The following is a 17824-nucleotide window of genomic DNA, read 5'->3' as shown; positions in this document are numbered from 1 at the left end:
CCCCTCGCAGCGGTCAGGAGACACGGGCGGTGCGACAGAGACAGGGTACAGGGGGACCGGGGAGCCGTGTGGGGGGAAGGACGGCTCACAACCGCCTTAGAAGTCGGTTTGACTTCGAAGTCCAGCTCGCCCCGCCCGCAGCCAATCCCGTTCGCCGGCGCCGCACGCGCCAACTTCGCCCCGCGCTCGCCCCCTCCGCCCCCGATTGGCTGGGGCTCCCCCGCGCGGCGGGCGGCCCGCATGCCCCATTGGCCGCTTTTGTTGCGGGCCCCCCCGCCCCAGTGAGGAGGGGTGGTCCGCACGCGGCGTCGCCCGCCCCCGCCGCCCCCCGGGGAGCGGCCCCTCCCCTCCCGCCTGAGAGCCGCGTGGGCCATTGTCACACAACATTCCAACTCCGAACGCCCCGCTGTTCGCCGCCGCCGCCACGCATTGGCTCGCCCGGCCCGGATTGACTCGTCGGGTAGCCAATGGCCACCGGTTTCCAAGGCGGCCGCCAGTGCCGCCCCTCGCAGCGCCGGCAGTAACAATATGGCAGCGGCGCCTATTGGTGGCGGCGCGCTCTGAGCGGCGGCGGCAGCCGCGGGCGCCCGGCGGCGGTGACGGGGAGCAGCTCCCTGGGCGGGCGGCAGTGGCGATCCTCGGTGCTCGGCTCCGCCGCGCCAGGTGAGTGGCGGCGGATCGCGCTCCCGTCTCCTGCGCCCAGCATCCTCCCTCATGCCGGTGAGCTCTGGTGGAGCGCCCCGTGCCAGGGGCGTTGCGCGGCACCGCGGCCGCGGCCCGGCTCGCAGCCCCTCCGCCGCCGCCCGCACCGGGCGGCCTGGCAAGGGGGCGGGGGGGCACGGCCGCGCTGCCTCGCTGCAGGCGGGTGGGCTCCCGGCGCACCGTGGCCCGCTTTATTGTTCGCGGTGTGGGCCGCCGTCAGCCGGTGCTGCTCCCCCCGCCGGTGCGGCGGCGCGGGGGCGGCCCCGCCGGGATGCCCGGGGCTTCGCCATGGTCCGTTCCCCGCCGCTGCGCTGCTCCGGGAGCCGGCCCTGCGGCAGCCGGCCTCCGGGAGCGCCGGTTTTGCGCCTACAGTGTTACCGCCGCCCCCCCGCGCGGAGTCCGTGAGGCTGCTGCGGGTCCCTTTCGGAGACCCCCAGCAGCCGGCGCTGCCCGTTGCTGGCCAGGTCCCTTCCCCGCCGGGTGATGCTGCTGCTGTGAGGGAGCCGTAGCGGCCACGGTGCGGGGAACGTAGCCGGGGGTGTCATTTGGGGAGAAGCCACTTAATGTGCACGTAGCGGGTCGGGGCCGTGTGTTTTCGGCCGCGAGTCACTGAGTGCAGGGCACGGCCGGCCTGCGCTGCCCTTGCTGAAGTTGGGGACTCCTGAGTGATGCTCTCCGTCCTCTGCTTGACGGGAGGCACTGGTAAAATGTGGTTTTAAACCGAGTTGGAGGAATGGGCGCATAATCCCAGCGCACAGCTCAGTACTACCTCGTTGGATTGGGAAGTGCTGGGAGAAGTCGACTTTGGGCTCACTGGGCTTTCGTTCCCAGTTTCCCCTCTCTGTGTCAGCCAGAGGACTCTGGGCTAGTGAAAGCTAGCTGGAGCTAGGAAGCAGCTAGTACTCGTGACTTGTTAATAATTTTGCTGTGTATGAAGTTCTGATTTAAAAATATATTGGAATAAATTAGGAGAGGTTGAGATCTATGGAGTGATTACTTGGGTGCCTAATCTGTGATTAGAGCATCTTTTACCCTTCCTGTATTATTGAAACGCTGCTGTCAATTTCAATGACACATCAATGCTGTGATATAAATTATTGAACAAGGGCAAAGGAGACCTCCTGCACCTTAGCGGTAAGGGCCCCATCCTGCAGAGAGCAACATCCTTCTACCCCTCTTGGTTCGGCAGCTGTTGGAGCTCCTCTGCTGAATCCTTGCTCCTGACCCTGTGCAATCCCCAGCTACCCTTCCCCTGGCAAAAGCTGCCTTGTTCTGGCAGCGTATTGCTTATCGGGTTGCACTAACGGTTGTCCTTGCTGCTTCCCGATGAGCCCACATGGATGGGACGGTCCTGTGGGATTTTGAAGGTGTGAGTGACCTTGGAAAACACGGTGGTTTTCTCTCTCAGCTTCTGCCTTAATTGCCCTTGTACACCACAGGCTCTTTCATTTAGGGGCTGATGTGTGCACAGGTCGTGATAAGTGTCTTAAAACCTGATCATCAGCTCATGGTAGTTACCGTGTGTGTGTGTTGTGGTGGCAATGTACGTGCTGTGCTAGCACCTCCATAATACTTGGAAGTAAAACATGGTTTAGGTGTGGATGAGGAATGGGACTTTTTATTCCTTTCCAAGCCCTGGAGTGGTGGAGGTGGAACAGGAATGTGACATACCCATGGGGACTTGGCTCACCTCTGCTTTGGTTACAGGCAGATTAGTCCTGTTCCCACTTAGGCTGTGGGAACACTTGTCTGCCCCAGAATCATGTTTCCCATGGAGGAGGAAGCCGTCTCCTTTTTAAACAGCAGAGCAACTTGAAAATTACATTTTTTTAAAGGGGATTCTCCCCAACAGGAGTTTAATCTGTAACCTTTTTGTTCTGTTGTTCTTGCATTTATGATCCAGTTATGCTTTCCAGTGTATTAAAGGCAATATTCTGGAGCCTTTAAACAAATGCCCGTCATCTTTAATGATAACTGACTTTGGGATCTGGCTCTCTATAATCTCATGCTATGATGACTGTAACTTGCCTTAAGGGAAACAAGATATACTGCTGTTTTAATTTGCCTTTTTGGCTGCTCTGGTCGCTCTTGATCGAAGTAGAATTTGGTGAATCCTACCTGATGTATGTCTAGTGATTCATCTCGTCTTGCTTGGAAGTGGAAAGACAGTGATGATGTTTTGTTTTGGTGGTGTGGTGTTGTGGTTTTTTTTGTTTGTTTGGTTTTTTTTGTTTGTTTGTAGTGTTTGTTTTCTTTAAAGGTGATTATTCTGTGTAGTCATTCAATGGCCAGGAACATTGGAAAAAACCTTGTGAGGCATCATGTGAAAGGATCACTGCTTGTAACAGGGGGAAAAAACACATTTGTCTGGTACCAGAGCTCTCTGTTTCTCAGATGAAGTTCTTGTGCTGTAGTGAGGAGCATGGTATAAATAGCAATGCTAGGTCTTAGCCACTGAATTGAAAGTTGTGGTTTCCACAGCAACCAGCACTCAGGCCATCGTTTACATACGTAATATTTCCCCCTTTCTGGAAAAAAAAAAAAAAATGTATCAGGCTTCTGGTGGTGTGCTGTGTTCAGTCCTCTGTGAACACCCCGTCCTCATTCTTCCTTCTCTGCTGAGCATCCCCCTCAGCTTTCCTTCTCCTGATGGCCTTCATCTTGCTCCATTTCCAGCTCTGTCCTTCCTGCTACCTTCTCCTGGGCCAGCTAGTGAGAGCACTGTGTACCAGATCCCAACCAGTCCACCATGGTCAATGTCTTCTAAGTCCTCCTTTTGGTACCAGCCTTTGCTTCCACCTGTGCCTGCGGTGTGATAGGCACCATGCAAACACAGGGAGAAACAGCCCTGCTTTGAATCCCTCGCATATCCCTCAAATTTCCACCTGTGTTTCCCATCACTCCCTTATCTGGAAGGCTGTTGTCTCAATGGTAGGTCCACACACTCTCCTGGCTCCTGCTCAGTCATTTCTCTTGAGGCTTAGAGGAAGTGTAGAAAACTGTGCCCTGTGTGGAGGGCTGTGGGATATGCTCTCCCGATGTGAATATCAGGATGCGATGCTTGTTTTTAAAAACATTTGTCACGCAAATGTGCAGTGTTGCTAAAGTGTTTTCATTTATAGCCAGGAGAGCTGAGGTATCTACATGGTTGTGTCCAAGTTACAGTTTCCAGAGCAACTGGAGCTTTGTATCTTGGAAGACTATTAACTAAAACATGAAACATCACATCAAATTTTCCTTTCTTAAATTCTGTAATTTCAGCTACTGTTAAAAATGCAGCTGGGCTTATTTGAGAGCACGTTTTAAAACCTTAAATGACCAAGCAGATCTTCTTCAGATATGTACCTCTGTGACGAGAACAAGAATGGGAAATTTCAGCCCCTGAAGTAATTATGCTTAGAATTACTGCATAAAGCACTATTTAAAAATGAGTAAAATGGAAGACCCATCTCATCTATATCTCTAACCAGAACTAATGACAGAAGTGCAATCTGGCAAAACTCAGTAAAAAGGCTGATGTTTGCTGAAAGCAAATATCAAATGAAGGACTCCCATGGCTGGAGAACTGATCCTAAGAAGGGACTCAGGATGTCTTGTACTTGGGAGTGTTTGGGCAGGCTGTGATGCTGGGGGCTGCTCTGACTTCCCCCTCCCCCCTTTTCTTTCTCTCTGCTTTCCTTCTTCCCCTCTCCTCTGGCTGCTGCTGCTTGTGAAGATGGGTCCCTCTTACAGTGTTTCACAGATGCTTTCCCTCTGAGCAGTAATGCCAAGGACCTTTGGCATCAAAAGAGGTCACTTTCCTATTATAACTCAATTTAAGCCCATGTTACTTTCAAAAAAGTTGATATATCTGCATTGTAGGTTTTCTCCTTGCTCTGTGAAGAATTTTGTCAATAATAGACATGTCATTCCCTTATAAATTGCCCTACTGAATACTCAGATTCGTTTGAGCAATAATACCATAAAATGTTTGTAGATTACCTGGGGAATCTCAGCCAGGAGGCTTTAAGTGTTGGCTTGTGTATAAAGGAATTACAAAGAAAATATCTCAGGCGTCTTCTTTTCTATTTTTGTTAGTAACCTTCCAGCTCAATGTTTTTCTTTTTATATATTTTATGTACATATAATGTTCCATTGAAGTTGCTGCCCATAATAGCATTGTCAGCAGCCTATGGTTTTTGTGTAATAAAACGGAGGCACGATTCTTCTTCTATGAGATGGTTTTAAAATGAAATTTAAACCCAAACCTTGTGATCTTTGGTGTGCTGCCCAGATTATAGAAACAAAGTGATTGAAACAGCAGCTGGCAGTGGCTTGAAGTGAGTTGAAATACCTTGAAGTTCTCACTGGGTCTCTTTTCTCAAAGATAGGGATTTTGTTTTCTCTGTAGACAGCCCAATCTTTGTGATACAGCACAGACCAAGAAAGGATTTTAGCTTGTTCGCAGAGGAGCAGGCTGTTTCTTGGTAGCTGTAGCCGACCTCCATGGCAGGTGATGTTGCCTGTCGGGTGGTGAGGCAGGGAAAGCTGGTAACAAGCAGGGAGAAGAGCCGCATTCTTTGCTGGAAGAAGAATCACCTGTGTATTTTCCTGCATGCTCAGAAAGTGCCAGTGTGTGTGCCGTGCTATCAACTTCATTGGCTAAGTCTTTCTAGGTGAAGGTACCAATGCTGTGGTTCAGTGTTGTGCAAATGCATCTTTCTTGGCAGCAGGACACCTTGTTTTACTTTCCTCCAGCACGCAGTATAAATACACCTCTTTCTTGAACTTCTCCATTAATTTCAGTGGATAAGGCCAAGTTTTGTGAGGAACAAGGCATTTGAGAATTGGAACAAGATACTGAATCCATTAATGTGGACTTGTTTTAAGAATTTCTTCCCTTGAAAGAGCAGGCAGTGTGTGAGGGTGGTGGGAAGGCCTTGTGTTCTTAACCAGGTGTCCTGGTGCATCACCAGAGCCCTTCAATCTACCTGGAGACCTGCAGCTGCAATGCCTGACCAGCTGCTTCTGTGGTGACCATTGCCAGGGGAGCAATCTAACAAGGCTACAGTAGGCTGGAGAGTCCTTCTGACCCTATTTCCACCTGGGAGGTCTCCCTTGCAGCTTGGGTAGACCTGTGGTTTTGAAAAGTGGAACAGAGGAGGAGAAAGTTAATATGAAAGAAGAAAAACAAGAGGTTATTGTCTATGCCTAAGTGATGAGGAGAGACCTTCTGGTCCAGAGCATTGGATGTCATGCTAACTTATGGAAGAATAGTTCATGAAGTATTCTGTTTTTCCTCAGATACTGTTTTTCTTTTTGGAAAAACATTTAAAAAGGTCTGGTCTTTCAAACTAGAGAAAGTACTAGCTCTTGACTGGGGGTTTGTGCTTGTTGAAAACAGTAATTTTTGCGTTATGGTTGGGAAACTTTTCTTCTATAGTAGCAGCAAATCTCTGGATTTTGAGTTTTGCAGCCCAGGTTACAATAACATAAATACTTGGAACACCCTTGGTCACAGTTATCTTATGCATGAGAGAATTCTCTACTGCTTCACATTATTCAGCATGTCCTTATGTCTACTTGTTTTTCTCCTTCATATGGTCTATTCCTAAGATTAGTACAGTTTTCTTCCTCATGGATAAATAATTTAAACACCTGGACTGATTAAATGCATGCATCTGAGCTCAGAACAATCAGGACTTTTTTTTTTTTCCGAAGACTGACTTTTCTGAAGAAGATTCAAAGCATCTGAAAATAGCTTAGTCACAGAAACATCAAGCATAACTTGAGAATTATTGCTGTTATGTCATGGATTCTGGCAGTGTACATTTGCCTTCCCATTAGTGACGTCTCATTGAACAATCAAGGGTTTATTGACAACTCATTTAATTTGCTTAATTGTATGACTTACTGGAGGGCAGGGCTGTCCTTCCCTTCACAGGATGATGGCAAACACGTAGAATGATGGCAAAGTGCAAAATGATGACAAAGATGTCAATGCAAAGTGAGTGCGGTAACTTTATTGCTCTGTTGGAGGGTGTTTTGTGAAGACCAAGTTGACTGCAGAAGGTTTGAGGCAACCTCCAAGGTTGGATTTGACTGTGTATTACCTGAAACATGCCCCTTTCGTGGCGTGGCATGGGAAGATACCGGGGTCCTTTGGGCCAAGCGTGGTGCCACCCTGCAGCAGCGGTGGCAGGGCTCATGGGGGCTGCTTCAGAAGGTCTGGGCTTGGCTCAGTGGTGCCAGGAGCAGCTGCTCAGGGGTGGCAGCAGTTGATGCTGGTGTGAAGAGAGCTGTCAAAGAGGTTTAGGAACCAGGAGCTGTCAAGTTCCCTCTCTGCTGTCACTTTTCCTGATGCTGTGGGCTCATCTGAGGGCTCATGCAAAACCCCTGTGCTGGTGGGGGCAGATGTGCCCATTGCCGGGGAAGCTGGTGGAGCCGTAGCTGTGCTTCCCTATCTGGAAAAAGGTCCTTTCTGTTATTTTTTTCCCCAAAATGTCTTTCCAAAGAGGAACAGCTCTCCTGCTCTCCCCAGGTAAAGCCATATGTGCTCCATAGCTGCCTCTGGAGAACTGCAAACCGACTACCTAAGAAAAGGAGTCTTTTTCCCCAATGTGAGACACATCTCATCCTGCATGGTTATCAGTCAGTTCTGTGCCATTTCATCTCAGACTGGCTGACAATAGCACTCTTGGATGACTGGAGTTTCCTCTCCCTTTGTTGTAAAAAATACTCTTAGGAACTACCTTTATAGAGCGGCTGCATATCTCTAGGCTAAAGTTAAACCACAGCTGGAAAACATCTCTCATCTCTCACTCAAAACATCTTACATCTAGAGATTTAAAACGTCATGCCAGAAAGCTCTGGCCTAATACTTTGCCTGTGATTTGCTGTTGTACCAGCACTACTCTGCAAGAACAGAATACCTGGATCGCCTCTGTCTTGTCTGTCTTTATTCCCAGAGGAAAACACAGAGAAAACTTGTGATGTTATGAAAGTTTTTCTTTGCATTTTGATTTCTTCCCCCTGTTTTTTTTTGCACAGTAACCTGTTTGACCCTCTGCATCTGTCATGCCGTTAGCCCTCTGTCTGGCTTTCCACCCTCCCTGATAAGCAGTGCTCAGGCAGGCACCAGGCTTTCAACAAGCCAGGGCAATTCCTGCTTTGATGCAGTTATTGCTTGTTTGTTGGACCCATCCATTATTGTAGCAGCCGGCAAGTTTTGTTGTATCGAATTATTTTTCTCCCTAGTCCATCATGGTTAGTTCCCTTTGCGTCTTCTAAAGCAAATGCTGTGCTTGCCTTTATCTCTTGGCAGGGTTTGGGGAGAGATGTAGGTTTTCTCATTAACCCCTGGCAGGCTTTCTGACTGCTTCCCATCTGACTTCAGCTCTTGCCATCCTGATTTCAAAGCCTGTCCTCTCTTCAGTTTGTCACCTCCTCTTGCACCAGCATTGCTTTGATCTCCTGGGCTGTGGAAACCCCCTGAGCTTTGAAAATTTACTGTCCTGCTGCAAGTCATTCCTTTTTGATGAATGGCCTAGTGAAGGGGCCAGGCTCTCTCTGCTGTGCCCCACTGCTCTATCCTACTGCTCTCCTCTCTCCTGGTGCTTTCCCTGGGACTTGCTGCTGTCAGTCACCAGTGAAGCCTTGGGCAAAAGGCATCTCCCTCCGTGTCCCAGCCAGCACTCCAGTAGGGCTCTGTTTGGCTGCATCAGATCCTCAGCTCAGCTTGCTTATCAAAAGCATGTCTTAAAACTTGAAGAAGACTGCTTCCTAAGCACCCAACAGATTCCTGCAGAGTTTTGGTGCTGTTTAAAACTTCTGTGAAATCCTTAATTCATGCCCTATCTGCATTTCTGTCCACACATGCATAACTTGTAGGAGGTCTCCATTTGTAGCTTGTTCCTCCGTGATGGACCTTTCTTAGAGTTTGAGTAGGTGCCTGTGTGACGTGATTGCAGAGTCACTTTCAAAACCATTCTCCACTGACTCTGTGACAGGTGATCTGCAAAACCACAGTAAAAATGCAGACGGGGTGACCAGTTAATTTTTCCACTTAATATCATGTTCATTTATCATCACGCTTTTAAGAGATGACAGTGGGTTTTGATCCAGAGGGTTTGATATCTGCTGTGCTGGGAGACCGAGAGCTATTGTTGTGACGAAGAAGCATGATAGCTAGGGATGCTTAACTTCTTCTGTCTTGGGAGCAAAAAAAGTTTAATCATCTTCCCTAAAGAGACTTGGCTTTTCTACAGTGTTAGCCAAGACCAAGTGAGGGAGGAGAAATGCAAAACAATGCAGAAAGTGCAGAAACTGGATGATGTAAGACACATTTTGAGTGGAGACTTTTGTATCCCCACCTTGTTACTGGATCCGCTTAAGTCACTTCTTGACTGCTCAGATACAACTGAAGCAAAAGACCCCCAAAAGGATCTCTACCACCGTTACTACCTCTGGTTCTGAGCTGTCTCCTTTCAGATGAAGCAAAGGTTTTCAGCCTGGCGCTGTCTTATATTATTGTGCATTTTCTGTGTCTGTGGGAGCTTGGACAGATGAGCTAGCTGTGATGATTTTTGGAGGCAGGAAGAAACCCCAGGAGAAGTCGAGGCTGGGCAGATGATGTGCTTGTTGTTCAGTCCCTGGGAAAGCCACCCCAGGGACCTGACTGGTACTGACACCCGCTGCTACCCAGAGTGAGGGGCGCAGGATGCTTTAGGGACATGCTGATTAACTGGGGCCATGCAGTTCCAAGTTACTTAGCATTTTGGAGAACCATTTTGGCAGGACTGCCTCCTTAACCCTAAGCGGGAGGAAAGATTGTCCGTGTTAAGTGACTTTTTTAAAAAAAATATATTTGGCTTGTTTTGCTTGTAGACATTAATGGACCTATGTTAAAAAGAAAAAAAAAACAACAAACAAAAACGTGTTAAGACATGTTAATGGGAGGGTGGTGTTGAAATATAGTGTGGTTATATGGAGTGCTGGAAGAGAAAAACCTCCTCTGGAGACTCAGCGGGTGATAGTGAGAAAACCTGTTGCACTCCTACAGCAGAGGAGTACAGATGTAGCTTCCATTTACCCTGTGCTTATCTGTATGGCACGTGTTAAAAATTTATGTGTTGTGTGTAAGAAAAATTGGACGTAAATCCTGCTGCATTTGCTTGTTGCTAGCAAAATACATTTCCTCACTTGATCATCATCTCCTGGGAAAGTTGCACCAGTTACACATATTAACCTAGTGGCAGATCTGCTAATGAAGTCACTGGATTCGGGATATTGCCCCATGACTCAGAAGACATTGTTTATTTGGTTGCTATAGGTTGTGGGCTTATAAAAACGTGATTGCTTCATGCTGTCAGTTTGCAAAAGAGTAGCTGTGAAGAAGGAAACTTGAGCTGACAGAATTACCTGCCAAAATAATTAAGTGCATAGCTAAATTAATAAAAAAAGACCAGACAAGTAAATTGCTTTTGTACAAATAGACTTTTTTCTTCTCTGTTTTTTTTTATTTTTTTTTTCCCCCCGGAGGTTTGCTGAAGTGTGAAGATGCCTCTGTGAAAATAAGGTGGGCAATTAGTATTAATTGATTTGTTTTTTAATATCGGTTAGGATGAACTCAGTGAGGATTAGTGTGGAAATGTATGCAATTTCAGGAGAAATTGATTGCGTTTCATCTCTTCCATGTGTAGCTTTCCCTTAAACTGCTAATGAAAGTTCGATAACTAATGAACAAGAGTTTTCATTAAATGTGTGTTCAGCTCAGAATAGTTGACAAGTGTCTTTTTGGGATTCCTTTTCCTTGCTGGCCCCCTCCTTAACTGGGTATACAGTCTTGGATTTTTTTCTTTTTTTTTCTTTTTAAGATGTAAGTGGAGATAATAAGACTTTTGTGTCCATTCCTATATTCCTCTTTGGAGAGTATTTTGTGTGGAAAGGCTGTGAGGGTTTTTTTGTGTGTTTTGCCTTTGGTAGCAATTACTGCTGCTTGCAGTTGTGGCTTCCAGTTCAGAACAAAGCTGTTTTGTGTGCCTAGCCAGTAATAATTGTTGACAGTTGATGATGTTGGAGACCTCTCCTTGTGGCTGGGATCTGAATTATACCAACTGCTACTGAACCCAAATTATAGGTTTTTAATTTTAGCTTCAGGGCTTCCATGCTGGAATATTCTCTTTCCTTTGGTAATAAACCAAAAAAAAACCCACCAAAAAAACCCAACTCAGTGTTAGAGGTCTTTCCTAAACCTCCCAGGCAAGACACAAAACTGAAGTGTTGCAAAGACTGCCTAAATTTCTATTCTTGCTCTTGTCTGCTCTCAGACTTCCCTGATAACACCTAGTTATCGCATCCCATGGGGCGGTTAAACTTGTTCACTGCATGTTTAAACCTGCAATATACGTGTTAGGTGGAATATATTGAGTAAGAGGGGAATTGTTGGGAGACTCTGTGTATCCAGTTAACGAGGCAGCTCCTGGACCACAAGCCACTTAGAACCCAGTCAGAGCAGCTGGAAGCAGAGGGTAGCTGCTGTGTGTGGGGGTCACTGATGAGATCCCCGATGTAGGGGACCTCTCTGTGCCCGCACAGGTGACAATGGTGAGTTGCTGCTGTGGATGAAGCCTTGGCTGCAGATCTTTCTGGCTTGTAGCTTTGAGTTCGGTAACTGATGTTACCGAGGCATTTTTCAATTTATTTTCTTGGTTAAATTTTCATGAGTAGGATGGTATGAAAATGAATGTTATTAACAAATGTCCTGGAATGCTCAGAAGTGATTAGGGGATTAAGTAATGGATTAATTGTAATTATTCCACTGGAACCTTCCTAATGTGCGTAGACATCAGGCATGTATCCTCTCTGAAAGTGTTGTGTCTGGGGCTTGCTGGCGAGGGGGTGTGTGTGTTGTGTTACTTTGGAGAATTATTTGTTGGCAATTCACGTTTTCATCCATGCTTCCCAAATTGAGACTGTTTAGCTTTCAACTTTGAACTGGTCTGAAATTTTACTTCTGGATGTGAAAATTATTTGTTGGCAAAATATGATTTCAGGGTAATGTTCTTTTTGCATCACAGGAAGGCTTAAGAAGCTTGTGAGAATGGTGAAACAGTTTTCCTTTGGTCACTTGTGTCTGGAGGTACCTGCTGTGGCATGACTTGAAGGTAGGCTCAAACTGGATGCATGAGGCTGTTCTTCATGCAGCCTTCTTTTCCCACGGAGCCTTTTGAACACATTCTCATGTTGTACTAATTTTTTTTTTCTTCTTCCATGAAATACATCTGTGGAAGGCTACTAAATAGTGCCAGACCCTTCTGTCCTAGGGATTAGTATAAGACCCAGGGCAGATGCTGCTGTCACTTCTTTGGAGTGGTCTCTGAGCACCGTGCAATTTGAGGATTTCTCAGGCCAGCAGCAGTCTCTGTTTAACAGCTTTTTCAAGAGAGAACCAAGCAATGTGCTATTTTGCCCTTCTTATGCGTGGCAGTGGCTGTGAGACTTGGGTGGTGCAAGTTCCAAAGGTGGCTCTGACTGGCATGGCCATGGAACTCATCTTGGTGGACCTGCAGCTGGTTGCCACCTGGCTGCTGCTATCCATCTGCAGTGTAACCACAACCGAAAAAATGGGGAAAAAAAGCCCGTTTTGATAATGAGTGAAGGTTTACTTTGGTGTTACCTCGAGCTTTAATGTTTCAACTGGTTGTGTGAGAAGTCTTACTTGGGTTTGACTTCTGCATGGCAGCTTGTGGTGGCGTTGACATGAAATCCTTTATGCTGGAGCATCCATAACAAGGCATACACCTCATTGTGGGTGCTCAAGTGTAAGGGATTTCATATCCTTGTGAGCATATTTCAGGACATCAGAGACCACATGCTCCAGTTCAGAAGTACTGAAGTGCTGATTGTCCTCTCTTAATTTCTGATGGTCTGCACCAGTTTTTGGGATGATTGGATGCATTTCTCCCTGAGTAACCTGAACTTGAAATTTGGCAGCATCGTCATTGTATGTATCAGCCATATTGGGTATATGTTATGTGCGAGGCTTGAAATGGCTTGAAAGGCCTGGATGGTATTGATCAGCAGTCAAGCAGCCACCAATTTAGTTGACGACCAAATCCATGATGTGGGTGGTGATGGGTTTTTTTGGTGCCTCAGGTCAAGGATGAATTAATTTCAATATTAAAAGCTTGGGCATAGCTGCAGTGGGCTGTTGATAGTCTTCTGAAGACAGTCACTGAAGCAGGTGACCGTGGATGTACTTAGTGGTTCACTAATTACATTGGTTACTTCAGCTTGCTTGGGCCATCTGTGGTTAATGCGCTGCTGGCTATGCAGCACAGTGTTAAGGTCTGACACGGCTGTAGAGGTTGCTCAGTTCTCCCATAGCAATGCTCAGAAGAAGAGCTTCAGCTGTCTGCCTGGCCCCTACAAATAGGTACCCTTTGACAGAGAAGTACGGAGACAATTCTCCAAACATCGGGTGCTCTAAGCTTGTAGGAAGAAGCCAGGGATGAAAAAAAAAATTTGCAAAATGCTTATGAAGTGTTAAAACTTCAGACAAAGACAGGTGTTTTAGTGAGGAAACTTGATATCTTTTCTGTATTTATCTGCCAGCAGGCAGTCATTCTGTCTCGTGTGCAAGTATGCCTGGCCCCGGACAGTGATGGAAAAGTGGAGAGATTGAAGGATAGGGCACAAAATCCAGAAAAAAAAAAAAACATGGGAAAGCTGCCATGGGAGCCCTCTGGTAAAAATGGCCCTGAGCAAGTGCGGTTAGTGGCATCTGAGGACAGTGTGTATGTGGTAGGTGAGTTTCTTGGAAGCTGGGGATGTGTATTATATAAATAAGGTCTTCTGAGATGACAGAAACATCACTTGTTGTACCTTGGTTCCTGTCTGTGTTAAATTAGAAAGCAGACTCTGTTTTTAACAAAGCAGACCTTGTTACAACTAAAAGGTGTGAGTATGGGTGCCCTTGAATTAAACCAAGAAGAAAATGTGGCCATTTGGTGCCGTGAAGCCAAATGCTTGACTTAACTGAGGGATCACACATATCATCACCTTCCCTTGCCTTTTCTCCGTTGTGGGATGAGAGCTGCCCTAATGTCCTCCCGTTGGGTGAAAGAAGCTAGAGGACTGTAAAGAGACATCTAGAGAATGCGACAGATTGAGAGAGGGCAGAAAAAGCATTTGTAAACTTGGCCAAGAGAGAGTAGCTCTCCTTTTTGTTTTGTTTTAAATTAAGAGTGCCAAAAGTCATTCCCCCATCATTTCCCTTCCCGTAAAAGAAGAAAAAACTAGCCTTCAGAAGGGCTCCCCCCAGGGTATGATAGATAAGCTGTCTGCATTTTTGTGGTCAAGAGAGGTCTCATTCCCTTAGCCCCTACCCCACGTAGGCCCTTATCTGTTCCCCATCAGAGCCCCAGTGCTTCCTAGTTTTACTGACAGTTTGAGAGAGAACTAAACGTTTGGTCAAGTCCCAAGAAGCCTTCTCAGGTGGATGGATACGACTGGGGCTGCTGTAGGTGGGATCCCAAAATGCTGGAGGGCTTCTGCTTTCTTCCCCGGCTTTGCACAGGTCTGTGTAGGGCAGGTGTGTCAGGACAAGCACGGAGGACTGCTGGAAGGAGAAGCAAGTCCTCTGCAAATGCTGCCTTCTTGCTAGACACCTGAAAGACCAGCTGGGTGAGCTTGCGTGCTTGGTTATTATTGCTGAGCTCCTGTGGCTGTTTCTGGCCATGGCCCCTCTAGTTTGTTTTCTTGATCTGGCCTTCTATTTTTGTGGAGCTCAGACTTGAAATATGGGCTTGCTGGGGTAATATCTACTCTCTCTTTGCCTAGGTTTGTTCCATTCAAATGGAGTAGTCTTACAAGGTTAATGACTTTTTTTTGGTCAGCACTTTGCCTGTTGCCTCCTTTTGTCCTGCCGTGTGAGCAGGAGAGGCAGCAGCAGCAAAGATGTCTGAATCCTATGCTCTAACCCGAAACTTTCCGTTTGGTGTGGCTGAAGCAAATTCATAATTGTTCTGCGAACAGCCTGAATCATCTTGAAATACGTGAAGAGAGGAAGAGAAATTATACTTCAGTTTGCTCTGTTCCCCACCTTGTGCTGGAAGTATGGGAGGTTGTCCTCGGGTGTGGGTCTTGCTTGTCTTATTTGCTCCATCTTGGGGTGGGGTAAAAAAAAAAATAAATTGATGGAGCTCTGTACCAGAAACAGAAAAGGCTTTTTTTTTGGGACGATTTGAGCTGTGCCCTGTTGGCATGCTGTAAGGGTCAGCAGCAGCAGTGAAAGCATAGTTTTGCTGCTGGTGGAGAGAGCCCTCAGGATCCATGCCAGCTGAAACCCTAACTGAGGTCTGTGGAGGAGCTGGAGGCACCCTAATGGGAATAATCGTGTGGCAGGATTGGGAATGGCAGCATACGAAATGCCTTGGGACATTTGCCTGCTGCAGATGCTTGAGGTCCCCAGACTCAGTGAATAACCGAGTCTTAATCCACCATAGGTAATTTATTCCTTCTTTTGATGGACAGGAAAGCGAAGAGATCATGCATGGTGCCTCTTGGCATGTGCGAGGAGTGAGCAGCAGCATCATGCAGGCATCTCAGGCTGGGGATCCTGCTCGGTAACTTGCACAGCCCAAGGGCCTCTGTCTGTGACAGCCAGCAGCCCAGGGGGAGCTCCCGAGGCTTCGGTTTGATGCTGGGGAGCTGCAGCCAACAATGCGAAGCAGATGTACCCCTGTAACGCCCGATGGGTTAACAGAATGTGCAAGGGGGAAGGAGGCTGCTTGAGGAAGCACACAGACCTGCTTTAGGACAAGGTTCCCCAACCCTGCCAAGCAAGCAGATAAGAGACTGACAGCAAGCTGGGGCTGCTGATGCAGGCAGAGCTGGGCGGGGGGCGGGAGATCAGAGGGATGCGTGGTCTCTGAGCGATGCAGCCCGCGGGCCAAGAGCTGACTTGTCTGTTGGACTCTGCTGACATAAACATCTTCAGAGGTTTTCACTCGTGACTGATAGTAGTAAATGTTGCTCTCTTAGATCTGCTCAAATCCTCGTTGACAGAAGGAATGTAAAGGTTTCTTGCCTCATGACTTCTCTGCTCCAGCACACCCTGCATGCACACAATAGAGGGGGTCCTGTTTATCTCTGGGCCACTGATAATCTTTGGGTTTTGGGGCTGGAAGGCCTCCTGCTGGGTTTCAGTTCTTTTCTTGAACAGGAAAGGCTTATTTGAAGATGTATTTCAGCATCCAGCTGCAAACATGGGGAGTCATGGTGTTGTTACTGAGTGGGGACCCTCTGAAAGCATTGTTATTATCTCACCCTATTTGTACACAGGCATGATTTTTGACTGCAAGGATGCTATCTACTGTAGCTGTTTTGAGCATGCCCTGGGTTGATATGAAGGGAAGGAAAAAAATGGAAACTGAGCATTCAGCAAATGATGAGGATTCAGTCTGTGACAGACAGAAGTCTCTCTTTAGGGCTGGTGGCTGTCTTTAAAACGTGTGCATAGCTTTTCTCAAGCAGAAGCTGGAAATTGCTTTATGTTTTATACTTTTCAAGGGTTTCCAAGGAAGCAATAAGAGCTGTCAAACATTTTGAAAGTTAGGCCAGAGTGTTGTCCTGCCTGAAATCTGCATATGGCTTTTCCAGCACAAGTGTGCTCATTAGCTGATCTGCTAAGATAAGCACCTCTCTTCATGTCACTAAATTATTTTCTTGGTCTTTGCTGTCAGTTGTACCTCAGTGTTCAAACCGCTTCCTTCAGAGAGCTGTGCCAAAAATCCCTTGAACCTGAATCTGCAGTAAGAGAGGACTGGCTATATCTGTAGGAGATAGCGAGAGAAGACTGATACCTTAATTGTACAGTTACGGCAAGCAACAAAAAACAGAAGAGTAAGGTTGGTAAGACCCAACTGCATGAAATCAGGCAGCATCAGCAGGTCTCAATGTAAGCATATGCGTGTTTCTGTGGTGGGGAGAAAATCTGTGCACGACTTGTTTTATTTCTAGGCCTGCTTTGGCCTTTGTGAAAAGGAATAATTCAATGACTTTTATTTTAGTCTTAGCTTTAAACATATTGTTAGTCAGGTTTTCAGGTGTTAAGAAACACAAGTGTTTCTGAAGTGATTACGAATATATATAAGCTCTTGGGGAGACAAGAAGTGTCTTCACCAGGCTTGAGCTGGCAACTCTGGATTTCTCCTCATTGTGGATAGAAATAACTAGTTGTCACAAGTTTGACGGAAAATAAGAAAAACTTAAGTTTCTTTCATTTCTAGTACCTCTGTGTACTTCATCATGTTACCTAAATATTTACTAAAGTGTAGTCTTAACCTGAATAATACCCAAGAGGAATATTTCACGGTATTTCTGTGTGCCAGCTTTCCATTTCTCACTTCCTTCTTCTTCCTCCTTGATTTACCATGGTCATGGACCTGCCAGCGTTAGAGTGGTACATATGTGGACCTGTAGAAGACCTTCCCTCACCCAGGAGCTCTGGAGTCCTGAGTCCTCCTCCACCACACGTGCATGTGTTGCACATTCTGTTTGGTGAAGCCTGGTGACTGTTTCCACTCATGCATGGCAACCATAATAATCTCTTTAATAAATGTGGGTACGCAGAAGTGTTTATACCATCAAAGTGTCTGATGCAAATGTACAGTCTTCTCTTGGCACATCCTTCCCCAAGTGCTTTAAAGCCTCCTTGGGATGGTAGGAGGAACTGTATGTGAAACACTCTTTATCTAAGAGAAGTTGTCTGAACCTGTTTGTACTTCAAGGGCAGGTACTATACCTAATTCTTCTATCCCCATGAAAGACCAGCTTTTCTTCTTTTGTTTGTGGGATGCTAGGCTTTCCCTTTGCTTGGTGGTGTCACAAGCCACACGAAATAGGAAGACACCAGAAATACAGGAAAGGAGAGGCAATTGTGTATGGGAGGGGACTGTTTTCTTCTTCTCTGCAGCTGACTGTGGCAAGTGAATGAATCTCTGATCCATGGCAGTTATCTGGCCACTGAATGCTTGCCTTGATAAATTTTAACCAACATGAAATTGGAAGATAATGTGTGTTGAGAAATGTCACTTGCTTCTCACTCTCCCACCCTATGGGTTAAGGGTGGGGGATTCCC

The 17824-nt window shown here is 46.7% G+C and overlaps 1 protein-coding gene across 15 annotated transcripts in view; it reads left to right on the top strand.

The window, feature by feature from the left end:
• Nucleotides 1–454: 454 nt before the first annotated feature.
• The window catches only part of TIAM1 (TIAM Rac1 associated GEF 1), a 196467-nt gene continuing 179097 nt past the window's right edge, over nt 455–17824 (top strand). For 8 of the 15 annotated variants that reach the window (XM_071810357.1, XM_071810351.1, XM_065862606.2 and 5 more), the window contains exon 1: nt 459–663. The gene's annotated coding sequence lies outside the window, so the exon portion shown is untranslated. Of the gene's footprint in view, nt 664–701; nt 721–11759; nt 11847–17824 lie in introns of those variants that run through there. The other 7 variants (XM_071810359.1, XM_065862605.2, XM_071810322.1 and 4 more) reach the window with 6 other exon arrangements.

Source organism: Patagioenas fasciata, chromosome 1, assembly GCF_037038585.1.
Source record: "Patagioenas fasciata isolate bPatFas1 chromosome 1, bPatFas1.hap1, whole genome shotgun sequence".
Taxonomy (NCBI): Eukaryota; Metazoa; Chordata; class Aves; order Columbiformes; family Columbidae; genus Patagioenas; species Patagioenas fasciata.
The sequence above is the reverse complement of the archived record's forward strand: the minus strand, read 5'-3'. Positions and strand labels throughout refer to the sequence as shown.